The sequence below is a fragment of the Lissotriton helveticus genome, chromosome 1_1 (assembly GCF_964261635.1).
Source record: "Lissotriton helveticus chromosome 1_1, aLisHel1.1, whole genome shotgun sequence".
Taxonomy (NCBI): domain Eukaryota; kingdom Metazoa; phylum Chordata; class Amphibia; order Caudata; family Salamandridae; genus Lissotriton; species Lissotriton helveticus.
In genome coordinates this window covers 1,739,647,263-1,739,660,547 of record NC_136057.1, presented here as the reverse complement: position 1 = coordinate 1,739,660,547, position 13,285 = coordinate 1,739,647,263, and positions in this window count along the sequence as shown.

Sequence of the window (13,285 nt, the reverse complement as noted above, 5' to 3'; positions counted from 1 at the left end):
GCTGTTCGAAATAGTTCCAATCGAGTCATTGTACTGTCAAATGACACAGATGTTATTATTGGGCAACTTAGATTTTTTGTAATGTTCATAAGTCAGTGATTGTCCGAGTTATGGATACATTCTGGAACAGGTGAGAAAAGACACTTAATCCAGTTTCATATTCTGTACAAGAAACTTGACTCAGAGATACCCAGTGTTGTTATCAAGGCACATATTCCTACAGGTAATGACACTATAAGCAAATTTGGAACAAAGCTTGGAGCTTTAACTGGTGAGCCTGTGAAGTTTCTAAAAGGATTTGCTAAAACAGAAGAAGAATATGACTTTGAAGACATCGAAAAATAACTTTTGTGTGTGTGAAAACGAGTTCTGACTGTAGCACATCTGATGATCTTTGGTGCAGTGAGTTCAAGAGGTCAGTCCTGTTAAGTAAACTTCCACCAACATCATATTCTGTGCATGGACACAATAAAAGAGCGTTCTACTTGATGAGAAAATGTGCAAATGTTTGGGATCGTGTATATGTAGAGAAAGATCCACATGAATTCGCTTGGGAAGGTATTGATAGGGTGCTAAAACCTATGACATTTCTAAAGCCTCTACCCACAGAGCCTACACTTACATATACTTGCAAAACGTGTGCTACAAAAAAATGTCCCTGTTGATACACTCTTCTCAATGTTCAATGCACCCTGGGTGGAGAACATGCCTTACAGCCTGGGTGGAGAACATGCAAAGAACACATGACAGTTCGGCCGGCCGTCTTGAGGTGCTACCACCACTCCTCCCCCTGTGACGTGGGGAGCCCAGCCCCATCCCAATGCTTCAACTGCAAGCTGAATACAAAAAATAAAATAATAATAATGGAACATTATTATCATTTTGTTGCAGTTGAAGCAGTGGGGCAATCCTCCTCCGCCTTAGTGGAGGAGCCTGCCGATGCGAAATGGCAGCTGTTCACATTTTCTACCAACAATGCAGGCACTGATTGAGGTAGTCCTTCATTTATTAGTAGCTAGAGTGGTGAACACCTGCTTAACAAGTCTCTACAGGGTGGTCGTCACAGACAAAATCAGTCACCCAGTGCCTCCTAGCCCTGACTACCTCAACCACTCCGGTGCAATTAGGAGTGCAAAGCGACAAAGGGAAATGGGGCTGTGACTAGGTGCGTGAGAAGATGCTGACATCCTGACTTCAGGCAAGCACAGTTGTGGAACTTTGAGAGGGAGACAGAGACCCCGACATCAGGACCCAAGGACGAGACTGAAGAGAAATGCTAATGAGAAGTAACAGAGATGCTTCATATTTCTGTAGAATCTATGACAAAATATCGAATACAAAAATATCCACATACAAAAATATCGCAACAAAAATATCGATTACAGCAATATTGACATCCTATCTCTAACAAGGTAAGTACAAAAATATCGAAACAAAAATATAGATGACAAAAATATAATTTTTTAATAAATATCGTTTTTTTAAATTAAAAAAACTGTAATATTAATAAAATAACACTTATAAATGTAATGAACATAGTTAAAATATATTATAATATTTAAAATTAATAAATTATGTAATAATAACAAATAATAATAAAGATATAATACATAGTATATACTTCATTAATAATAACTCTAAAAAATGATTTTAATGACATAAATAAATGAATATATAATAAATTACAAATACATTTATATACATAAAATAATAATATAAATAACAATTAATAAAAATGTTAAACAAATTAAAAAAAGTAAGTAAATGTTGGATAGCGTAGGGGTAAAAATTACTATTCCCACTCTAAAGAGAGCAACAGTAGGGAAAGTGTTGGATAGCGGAGGGGAAACAATTACTAATCCAACTCCAGAGAGTGCAACAGTAGGGAAAGTGTTGGATAACGTAGGGGTAAAAATTACTATTCCAACTCCAGAGAGTGCAACAGTAGGGAAAGTGTTGGATAGCGTAGGGGTAACAATTACTATTCCCACTCCAGAGAGTGCAACAGTAGGGAAAGTGTTGGATAGCGTAGGGGTAACAATTACTATTCCCACTCCAGAGAGTGCAACAGTAGGGAAAGTTTTGGATAGCGTAGGGGTAAAAATTACTATTCCCACTCCAGAGAGTGCAACAGTAGTGAAAGTATTGGATAGCGTAGGGGTAAAAATTATTATTCCCACTCCAGAGAGTGCAACAGTAGGGAAAGCGTTGGATAGCGTAGGGGTAAAAATTACTATTCCCACTCCAGAGAGTGCAACAATAGGGAAAGTGTTGGATAGCCTAGGGGTAACAACTACTATTCCCACTCCAGAGAGTGAAACAGAAGGGAAGTGTTGGATAGCGTAGGAGTAAAAATTACTATTCCCACTCCAGAGAATGCAACAGTAGGGACAGTGTTGGATAGCGTAGGGGTAAAAATTACTATTCCCACTCCAGAGAGTGCAACAATAGGGAAAGTGTTGGATAGCGTAGGGGTAACAATTACTATTCCCACTCCAGAGAGTGCAACAGTAGGGAAAGTGTTGGATAGCGTAGGGGTAACAATTAGTATTCCCACTCCAGAGAGTGCAACAGTAGGGAAAATTTTGGATAGCGTAGGGGTAAAAATTACTATTCCCACTCCAGAGAGTGCAACAGTAGTGAAAGTGTTGGATAGCGTAGGGGTAAAAATTACTATTTCCACTCCAGAGAGTGCAACAATAGGGAAAGTGTTGGATAGCGTAGGGGTAACAATTACTATTCCAACTCCAGAGAGTGCAACAGAAGAGAAAGCGTTGGATAGCGTAGGGGTAAAAATTACTATTCCAACTCCAGAGAGTGCAACAGTAGGGAAAGTGTTGGATAGCGTAGGGGTAACAATTACTATTCCAACTCCAGAGAGTGCAACAGTAGGGAAAGTGTTGGATAGCGTAGGGGTAACAATTACTATTCCCACTCCAGAGAGTGCAACAGTAGGGAAAGTGTTGGATAGCGTAGGGGTAAAAATTACTATTCCAACTCCAGAGAGTGCAACAGTAGGGAAAGTGTTGGATAGCGTAGGGGTAACAATTACTATTCCCACTCCAGAGAGTGCAACAGTAGGGAAAGTGTTGGATAGCGTAGGGGTAACAATTACTATTCCCACTCCAGAGAGTGCAACAGTAGGGAAAGTTTTGGATAGCGTAGGGGTAAAAATTACTATTCCCACTCCAGAGAGTGCAACAGTAGTGAAAGTATTGGATAGCGTAGGGGTAAAAATTATTATTCCCACTCCAGAGAGTGCAACAGTAGGGAAAGCGTTGGATAGCGTAGGGGTAAAAATTACTATTCCCACTCCAGAGAGTGCAACAATAGGGAAAGTGTTGGATAGCCTAGGGGTAACAACTACTATTCCCACTCCAGAGAGTGAAACAGAAGGGAAGTGTTGGATAGCGTAGGAGTAAAAATTACTATTCCCACTCCAGAGAATGCAACAGTAGGGACAGTGTTGGATAGCGTAGGGGTAAAAATTACTATTCCCACTCCAGAGAGTGCAACAATAGGGAAAGTGTTGGATAGCGTAGGGGTAACAATTACTATTCCCACTCCAGAGAGTGCAACAGTAGGGAAAGTGTTGGATAGCGTAGGGGTAACAATTAGTATTCCCACTCCAGAGAGTGCAACAGTAGGGAAAATTTTGGATAGCGTAGGGGTAAAAATTACTATTCCCACTCCAGAGAGTGCAACAGTAGTGAAAGTGTTGGATAGCGTAGGGGTAAAAATTACTATTTCCACTCCAGAGAGTGCAACAATAGGGAAAGTGTTGGATAGCGTAGGGGTAACAATTACTATTCCAACTCCAGAGAGTGCAACAGAAGAGAAAGCGTTGGATAGCGTAGGGGTAAAAATTACTATTCCAACTCCAGAGAGTGCAACAGTAGGGAAAGTGTTGGATAGCGTAGGGGTAACAATTACTATTCCAACTCCAGAGAGTGCAACAGTAGGGAAAGTGTTGGATAGCGTAGGGGTAACAATTACTATTCCCACTCCAGAGAGTGCAACAGTAGGGAAAGTGTTGGATAGCGTAGGGGTAAAAATTACTATTCCAACTCCAGAGAGTGCAACAGTAGGGAAAGTGTTGGATAGCGTAGGGGTAACAATTACTATTCCAACTCCAGAGAGTGCAACAGTAGGGAAAGTGTTGGATAGCGTAGGGGTACAAATTACTATTCCCACTCCAGAGAGTGCAACAGTAGGGAAAGTGTTGGATAGCGTAGGGGCAAAAATTACTATTCCCATTTCAGAGAGTGTAACAATAGGGAAAGTGTTGGATAGCGTAGGGGTAACAATTACTATTCCAACTCCAGAGAGTGCAACAGTAGGGAAAGTGTTGGATAGCGTAGGGGTAACAATTACTATTCCAACTCCAGAGAGTGCAACAGTAGGGAAAGTGTTGGATAGCTAGGGGTAACAATTACTATTCCCGCTCCAGAGAGTGCAACAGTAGGGAAAGTGTTGGATAGCGTAGGGGCAAAAATTACTATTCCCACTCCAGAGAGTGCAACAGCAGGGAAAGTGTTGGATAGCGTAGGGGTAACAATTACTATTCCCACTCCAGAGAGTGCAACAGTAGGGAAAGTGTTGGATAGCGTAGGGGTAAAAATTACTATTCCAACTCCAGAGAGTGCAACAGTAGGGAAAGTGTTGGATAGCGTAGGGGTAACAATTACTATTCCCACTCCAGAGAGTGCAACAGTAGGGAAAGTGTTGGATAGCGTAGGGGTAAAAATTACTATTCCCACTCCAGAGAGTGCAACAGTAGGGAAAGTGTTGGATAGCGTAGGGGTAAAAATTACTATTCCAACTCCAGAGAGTGCAACAATAGGGAAAGTGTTGGATACCGTAGGGGTAACAATTACTATTCCAACTCCAGAGAGTGCAACAGAAGGGAAAGTGTTGGATATCATAGGGGTAAAAATTACTATTCCCACTCCAGAGAGTGCAACAGTAGGGAAAGCGTTGGATAGCATAGGGGTAAAAATTACTATTCCCACTCCAGAGAGTACGAGTATGGAAAGCGTTGGATAGCGTAGGGGTAAAAATTACTATTCCCACTCCAGAGAGTGCAACAGTAGGGAAAACGTTGGATAGCGTAGGGGTAAAAATTACTATTCCCACTCCAGAGAGTGCAACAATAGGGAAAGTGTTGGATAGCGTAGGGGTAACAATTACTATTCCAACTCCAGAGAGTGCAACAGAAGGGAAAGTGTTGGATAGCGTAGGGGTAACAATTACTATTCCAACTCCAGAGAGTGCAACAGTAGGGCAAGTGTTGGATAGCGTAGGGGTAACAATTACTAATCCAACTCCAGAGAGTGCAACAGTAGGGAAAGTGTTGGATAGCGTAGGGGTAAAAATTACTATTCCAACTCCAGAGAGTGCAACAGTAGGGAAAGTGTTGGATAGCGTAGGGGTAGCAATTACTATTCCAACTCCAGATAGTGCAACAGTAGGGAAAGTGTTGGATAGCGTAGGGGTAACAATTACTATTCCCACTCCAGAGAGTGCAACAATAGGGAAAGTGTTGGATAGCGTAGGGGTAACAATTACTGTTCCCACTCCAGAGAGTGCAACAGTAGGGAAAGTTTTGGATAGCGTAGGGGTAAAAATTACTATTCCCACTCCAGAGAGTGCAACAGTAGTGAAAGTATTGGATAGCTTAGGGGTAAAAATTATTATTCCCACTGCAGAGAGTGCAACAGTAGGGAAAGCGTTGGATAGCGTAGGGGTAAAAATTTACTATTCCCACTCCAGAGAGTGCAACAATAGGGAAAGTGTTGGATAGCCTAGGGGTAAGAACTACTATTCCAACTCTAGAGAGTGCAACAGAAGGGAAAGTGTTGGATAGCGTAGGGGTAACAATTACTATTCCAACTCCAGAGAGTGCAACAGTAGGGAAAGTGTTGGATAGCATAGGGGTAACAATTACTATTCCAACTCCAGAGAGTGCAACAGTAGGGAAAGTGTTGGAAAGCGTAGGGGGAACAATTACTATTCCCACTCCAGAGAGTGCAACAGTAGGGAAAGCTTAGGATAGCGTAGAGGTAAAAATTACTATTCCCACTCCAGAGAGTGCAACAGTAGGGAAAGTGTTGGATAGCGTAGGGGTAAAAATTACTATTCCCACTCCAGAGAGTGCAACAATAGGGAAAGTGTTGGATAGCGTAGGGGTAACAATTACTATTCCCACTCCAGAGAGTGCAACAGTAGGGAAAGTGTTGGATAGCGTAGGGGTAACAATTAGTATTCCCACTCCAGAGAGTGCAACAGTAGGGAAAGTTTTGGATAGCGTAGGGGTAAAAATTACTATTCCCACTCCAGAGAGTGCAACAGTAGTGAAAGTGTTGGATAGCGTAGGGGTAAAAATTACTATTTCCACTCCAGAGAGTGCAACAATAGGGAAAGTGTTGGATAGCGTAGGGGTAACAATTACTATTCCAACTCCAGAGAGTGCAACAGAAGAGAAAGCGTTGGATAGCGTAGGGGTAAAAATTACTATTCCAACTCCAGAGAGTGCAAGAGTAGGGAAATTGTTGGATAGCGTAGGGGTAACAATTACTATTCCAACTCCAGAGAGTGCAACAGTAGGGAAAGTGTTGGATAGCGTAGGGGTAACAATTACTATTCCCACTCCAGAGAGTGCAACAGTAGGGAAAGTGTTGGATAGCATAGGGGCAAAAATTACTATTCCCACTCCAGAGAGTGTAACAATAGGTAAAGTGTTGGATAGCGTAGGGGTAACAATTACTATTCCAACTCCAGAGAGTGCAACAGTAGGGAAAGTGTTGGATAGCGTAGGGGTAACAATTACTATTCCCACTCCAGAGAGTGCAACAGTAGGGAAAGTGTTGGATAGCGTAGGGGTAAAAATTACTATTCCAACTCCAGAGAGTGCAACAGTAGGGAAAATGTTGGATAGCGTAGGGGTAACAATTACTATTCCCACTCCAGAGAGTGCAACAGTAGGGAAAGTGTTGGATAGCGTAGGGGTAAAAATTACTATTCCCACTCCAGAGAGTGCAACAGTAGGGAAAGTGTTGGATAGCGTAGGGATAAAAATTATTATTCCCACTCCGAGAGTGCAACAGTAGGGAAAGCGTTGGATAGCGTAGGGGTAAAAATTACTATTCCCACTCCAGAGAGTGCAACAATAGGGAAAGTGTTGGATAGCCTAGGGGTAAGAACTACTATTCCAACTCTAGAGAGTGCAACAGATGGGAAAGTGTTGGATAGCGTAGGGGTAACAATTACTATTCCAACTCCAGAGAGTGCAACAGTAGGGAAAGTGATGGATAGCGTAGGGGTAACAATTACTATTCCAACTCCAGAGAGTGCAACAGTAGGGAAAGTGTTGGAAAGCGGTGGGGGAACAATTACTATTCCCACTCCAGAGAGTGCAACAGTAGGGAAAGTGTTGGATAGCGTAGGAGTAAAAATTACTATTCCCACTCCAGAGAGTGCAACAGTAGGGAAACTGTTGGATAGCGTAGGGGTAAAAATTACTTTTCCCACTCCAGAGAGTGCAACAATAGGGAAAGTGTTGGATAGCGTAGGGGTAACTATTACTATTCCCACTCCAGAGAGTGCAACAGTAGGGAAAGTGTTGGATAGCGTAGGGGTAACAATTAGTATTCCCACTCCAGAGAGTGCAACAGTAGGGAAAGTTTTGGATAGCGTAGGGGTAAAAATTACTATTCCCACTCCAGAGAGTGCAACAGTAGTGAAAGTGTTGGATAGCGTAGGGGTAAAAATTACTATTCCAACTCCAGAGAGTGCAACAGTAGGGAAAGTGTTGGATAGTGTAGGGGTAACAATTACTATTCCAACTCCAGAGAGTGCAACAGTAGGGAAAGTGTTGGATAGCGTAGGGGTACAAATTACTATTCCCACTCCAGAGAGTGCAACAGTAGGGAAAGTGTTGGATAGCGTAGGGGCATAAATTACTATTCCCACTCCAGAGAGTGTAACAATAGGGAAAGTGTTGGATAGCGTAGGGGTAACAATTACTATTCCAACTCCAGAGAGTGCAACAGTAGGGAAAGTGTTGGATAGCGTAGGGGTAACAATTACTATTCCAACTCCAGAGAGTGCAACAGTAGGGAAAACGTTGGATAGCGTAGGGGTAAAAATAACTATTCCCACTCCAGAGAGTGCAACAATAGGGAAAGTGTTGGATAGCGTAGGGGTAACAATTACTATTCCAACTCCAGAGAGTGCAACAGAAGGGAAAGTGTTGGATAGCGTAGGGGTAACAATTACTATTCCAACTCCAGAGAGTGCAACAGTAGGGAAAGTGTTGGATAGCGTAGGGGTAACAATTACTAATCCAACTCCAGAGAGTGCAACAGTAGGGAAAGTGTTGGATAGCGTAGGGGTAAAAATTACTATTCCAACTCCAGAGAGTGCAACAGTAGGGAAAGTGTTGGATAGCGTAGGGGTAGCAATTACTATTCCAACTCCAGATAGTGCAACAGTAGGGAAAGTGTTGGATAGCGTAGGGGTAACAATAACTATTCCCACTCCAGAGAGTGCAACGATAGGGAAAGTGTTGGATAGCGTAGGGGTAACAATTACTATTCCCACTCTAGAGAGTGCAACAGTAGGGAAAGTTTTGGATAGCGTAGGGGTAAAAATTACTATTCCCACTCCAGAGAGTGCAACAGTAGTGAAAGTATTGGATAGCGTAGGGGTAAAAATTATTATTCCCACTCCAGAGAGTGCAACAGTAGGAAAAGCGTTGGATAGCGTAGGGGTAAAAATTACTATTCCCACTCCAGAGAGTGCAACAATAGGGAAAGTGTTGGATAGCCTAGGGGTAAGAACTACTATTCCAACTCTAGAGAGTGCAACAGAAGGGAAAGTGTTGGATAGCGTAGGGGTAACAATTACTATTCCAACTCCAGAGAGTGCAACAGTAGGGAAAGTGTTGGATAGCATAGGGGTAACAATTACTATTCCAACTCCAGAGAGTGCAACAGTAGGGAAAGTGTTGGAAAGCGTAGGGGGAACAATTACTATTCCCACTCCAGAGAGTGCAACAGTAGGGAAAGCTTAGGATAGCATAGAGGTAAAAATTACTATTCCCACTCCAGAGAGTGCAACAGTAGGGAAAGTGTTGGATAGCGTAGGGGTAAAAATTACTATTCCCACTCCAGAGAGTGCAACAATAGGGAAAGTGTTGGATAGCGTAGGGGTAACAATTACTATTCCCGCTCCAGAGAGTGCAACAGTAGGGAAAGTGTTGGATAGCGTAGGGGTAACAATTAGTATTCCCACTCCAGAGAGTGCAACAGTAGGGAAAGTTTTGGATAGCGTAGGGGTAAAAATTACTATTCCCACTCCAGAGAGTGCAACAGTAGTGAAAGTGTTGGATAGCGTAGGGGTAAAAATTACTATTTCCACTCCAGAGAGTGCAACAATAGGGAAAGTGTTGGATAGCGTAGGGGTAACAATTACTATTCCAACTCCAGAGAGTGCAACAGAAGAGAAAGCGTTGGATAGCGTAGGGGTAAAAATTACTATTCCAACTCCAGAGAGTGCAACAGTAGGGAAATTGTTGGATAGCGTAGGGGTAACAATTACTATTCCAACTCCAGAGAGTGCAACAGTAGGGAAAGTGTTGGATAGCGTAGGGGTAACAATTACTATTCCCACTCCAGAGAGTGCAACAGTAGGGAAAGTGTTGGATAGCGTAGGGGCAAAAATTACTATTCCCACTCCAGAGAGTGTAACAATAGGTAAAGTGTTGGATAGCGTAGGGGTAACAATTACTATTCCAACTCCAGAGAGTGCAACAGTAGGGAAAGTGTTGGATAGCGTAGGGGTAACAATTACTATTCCCACTCCAGAGAGTGCAACAGTAGGGAAAGTGTTGGATAGCGTAGGGGTAAAAATTACTATTCCAACTCCAGAGAGTGCAACAGTAGGGAAAATGTTGGATAGCGTAGGGGTAACAATTACTATTCCCACTCCAGAGAGTGCAACAGTAGGGAAAGTGTTGGATAGCGTAGGGGTAAAAATTACTATTCCCACTCCAGAGAGTGCAACAGTAGGGAAAGTGTTGGATAGCGTAGGGATAAAAATTACTATTCCCACTCCAGAGAGTGCAACCATAGGGAAAGTGTTGGATACCGTAGGGGTAACAATTACTATTCCAACTCCAGAGAGTGCAACAGAAGGGAAAGTGTTGGATAGCATAGGGGTAAAAATTACTATTCCCACTCCAGAGAGTGCAACAGTAGGGAAAGTGTTGGATAGCGTAGGGATAAAAATTACTATTCCCACTCCAGAGAGTGCAACAGTAGGGAAAGTGTTGGATAGGGTAGGGGTAAAAATTACTATTCCCACTCCAGAGAGTGCAACAGTAGGGAAAGCTTAGGATAGCGTAGAGGTAAAAATTACTATTCCCACTCCAGAGAGTGCAAGAGTATGGAAAGCGTTGGATAGCGTAGGGGTAAAAATTACTATTCCCACTCCAGAGAGTGCAACAGTAGGGAAAACGTTGGATATCGTAGGGGTAAAAATTACTATTCCCACTCCAGAGAGTGCAACAATAGGGAAAGTGTTGGATAGCGTAGGGGTAACAATTACTATTCCAACTTCAGAGAGTGCAACAGAAGGGAAAGTGTTGGATAGCGTAGGGGTAACAATTACTATTCCAACTCCAGAGAGTGCAACAGTAGGGAAAGTGTTGGATAGCGTAGGGGTAACAATTACTATTCCAACTCCAGTGAGTGCAACAGTAGGGAAAACGTTGGATAGCGTAGGGGTAAAAATAACTATTCCCACTCCAGAGAGTGCAACAATAGGGAAAGTGTTGGATAGCGTAGGGGTAACAATTACTATTCCAACTCCAGAGAGTGCAACAGAAGGGAAAGTGTTGGATAGCGTAGGGGTAACAATTACTATTCCAACTCCAGAGAGTGCAACAGTAGGGAAAGTGTTGGATAGCGTAGGGGTAACAATTACTAATCCAACTCCAGAGAGTGCAACAGTAGGGAAAGTGTTGGATAGCGTAGGGGTAAAAATTACTATTCCAACTCCAGAGAGTGCAACAGTAGGGAAAGTGTTGGATAGCGTAGGGGTAGCAATTACTATTCCAACTCCAGATAGTGCAACAGTAGGGAAAGTGTTGGATAGCGTAGGGGTAACAATAACTATTCCCACTCCAGAGAGTGCAACGATAGGGAAAGTGTTGGATAGCGTAGGGGTAACAATTACTATTCCCACTCTAGAGAGTGCAACAGTAGGGAAAGTTTTGGATAGCGTAGGGGTAAAAATTACTATTCCCACTCCAGAGAGTGCAACAGTAGTGAAAGTATTGGATAGCGTAGGGGTAAAAATTATTATTCCCACTCCAGAGAGTGCAACAGTAGGGAAAGCGTTGGATAGCGTAGGGGTAAAAATTACTATTCCCACTCCAGAGAGTGCACCAATAGGGAAAGTGTTGGATAGCCTAGGGGTAAGAACTACTATTCCAACTCTAGAGAGTGCAACAGAAGGGAAAGTGTTGGATAGCGTAGGGGTAACAATTACTATTCCAACTCCAGAGAGTGCAACAGTAGGGAAAGTGTTGGATAGCATAGGGGTAACAATTACTATTCCAACTCCAGAGAGTGCAACAGTAGGGAAAGTGTTGGAAAGCGTAGGGGGAACAATTACTATTCCCACTCCAGAGAGTGCAACAGTAGGGAAAGCTTAGGATAGCATAGAGGTAAAAATTACTATTCCCACTCCAGAGAGTGCAACAGTAGGGAAAGTGTTGGATAGCGTAGGGGTAAAAATTACTATTCCCACTCCAGAGAGTGCAACAATAGGGAAAGTGTTGGATAGCGTAGGGGTAACAATTACTATTCCAACTCCAGAGAGTGCAACAGTAGGGAAAGTGTTGGAAAGCGGTGGGGGAACAATTACTATTCCCACTCCAGAGAGTGCAACAGTAGGGAAAGTGTTGGATAGCGTAGGAGTAAAAATTACTATTCCCACTCCAGAGAGTGCAACAGTAGGGAAACTGTTGGATAGCGTAGGGGTAAAAATTACTTTTCCCACTCCAGAGAGTGCAACAATAGGGAAAGTGTTGGATAGCGTAGGGGTAACTATTACTATTCCCACTCCAGAGAGTGCAACAGTAGGGAAAGTGTTGGATAGCGTAGGGGTAACAATTAGTATTCCCACTCCAGAGAGTGCAACAGTAGGGAAAGTTTTGGATAGCGTAGGGGTTAAAATTACTATTCCCACTCCAGAGAGTGCAACAGTAGTGAAAGTGTTGGATAGCGTAGGGGTAAAAATTACTATTCCAACTCCAGAGAGTGCAACAGTAAGGAAAGTGTTGGATAGTGTAGGGGTAACAATTACTATTCCAACTCCAGAGAGTGCAACAGTAGGGAAAGTGTTGGATAGCGTAGGGGTACAAATTACTATTCCCACTCCAGAGAGTGCAACAGTAGGGAAAGTGTTGGATAGCGTAGGGGCATAAATTACTATTCCCACTCCAGAGAGTGTAACAATAGGGAAAGTGTTGGATAGCGTAGGGGTAACAATTACTATTCCAACTCCAGAGAGTGCAACAGTAGGGAAAGTGTTGGATAGCGTAGGGGTAACAATTACTATTCCAACTCCAGAGAGTGCAACAGTAGGGAAAACGTTGGATAGCGTAGGGGTAAAAATAACTATTCCCACTCCAGAGAGTGCAACAATAGGGAAAGTGTTGGATAGCGTAGGGGTAACAATTACTATTCCAACTCCAGAGAGTGCAACAGAAGGGAAAGTGTTGGATAGCGTAGGGGTAACAATTACTATTCCAACTCCAGAGAGTGCAACAGTAGGGAAAGTGTTGGATAGCGTAGGGGTAACAATTACTAATCCAACTCCAGAGAGTGCAACAGTAGGGAAAGTGTTGGATAGCGTAGGGGTAAAAATTACTATTCCAACTCCAGAGAGTGCAACAGTAGGGAAAGTGTTGGATAGCGTAGGGGTAGCAATTACTATTCCAACTCCAGATAGTGCAACAGTAGGGAAAGTGTTGGATAGCGTAGGGGTAACAATAACTATTCCCACTCCAGAGAGTGCAACGATAGGGAAAGTGTTGGATAGCGTAGGGGTAACAATTACTATTCCCACTCTAGAGAGTGCAACAGTAGGGAAAGTTTTGGATAGCGTAGGGGTAAAAATTACTATTCCCACTCCAGAGAGTGCAACAGTAGTGAAAGTATTGGATAGCGTAGGGGTAAAAATTATTATTCCCACTCCAGAGAGTGCAACAGTAGGG